Below are 1,068 nucleotides of genomic sequence, written 5' to 3'. Positions count from 1 at the left end.
GCTCTGCAGAGTTAACAACTCAGCTTTAACGTTGTGTTGCTCCGGTAAAGTCAGCTGGCAGACTTTCTGTTTAAAGCTGCAGATGTGATGCTGGCCAGGGATCATGGGAAAAAGCTCTTGTGCCGTGCTATAATCCTTTGACGTACATCAATGGCGGGCTGGGCCGAGGTCAAAGACTTATCACCCGGTGTGGGTGAGCGAGGTGAGCGGGGAGAGAGAGAAGAGGCGACGAGAGGGAAGAGAGAGAGTAACGCCGTGCCAGGAGTTTTATCACCTGGACATCGCAGTTCATCATGTTGTATTAAGTTGTGATCAATAAGGTGACAGGAAGTGACCCATCACAATAAAAGTCCAGTTAAACACTTTAAAGGTCTCCTTTGACCCTACATGAGTGTGTGACCGAAATGTTTCACAAATGTACAACTTGGAGCTACATTTCAGTGGACTGTGAACATGTCCTGTATTTCCAGTACAACGGACTGTCAGAGCTGTTTGTAAAGATCTCATGCTGTGGTGTTGCACTTGTCCCTAAATGTGAATGCAGTATTTTGTCCACACTGGGATCCTGTTGGAAGTTTTCCTCACAGCTTTTGGTCAGAATGTGTTATGTTTTGAACAGTAAATCTGAACAAAATGTTGCTAAACCTTGCTTGTTTATCTGGTTACAATGTGAGGTGGCTACACTTGTTTGTTGTTGCTTTGTGAAAATAGTTCCCAGGTTTGAACTTAAAATGTAACACAGTTGTTGTTTCTGCATTTATACAGAAAATAAAAATCATCGTGAGGATGAAGCTGAACCGGGAGAAAAGAAGATCACATATAACAGTGTCGCAGAACTCCAGTCCCTGATTGAAGGGGGGAGAGATAGAGAGCAGCACATGACGGGAAAGGAGAAAATTGAGTATTTAGAAAAGAAGATGAATAAACTTTGTGAAACGTTACAAAGGAATAAAGAAGAATGTAAGGATGTAGTACAGGCAGTTGATTCACTGAAAGGCTATAAGGAGGCACTGGACAAACACAAATCTGAACTCAACCATCTCTCTGGTTGTATGAATAAACAGCTTG

Source organism: Morone saxatilis, unplaced genomic scaffold (genome assembly GCF_004916995.1).
Source record: "Morone saxatilis isolate NCDOM2014 unplaced genomic scaffold, NCSU_SB_2.0 Contig4, whole genome shotgun sequence".
NCBI lineage: Eukaryota > Metazoa > Chordata > Actinopteri > Moronidae > Morone > Morone saxatilis.
This window is presented reverse-complemented; position numbering follows the sequence as displayed.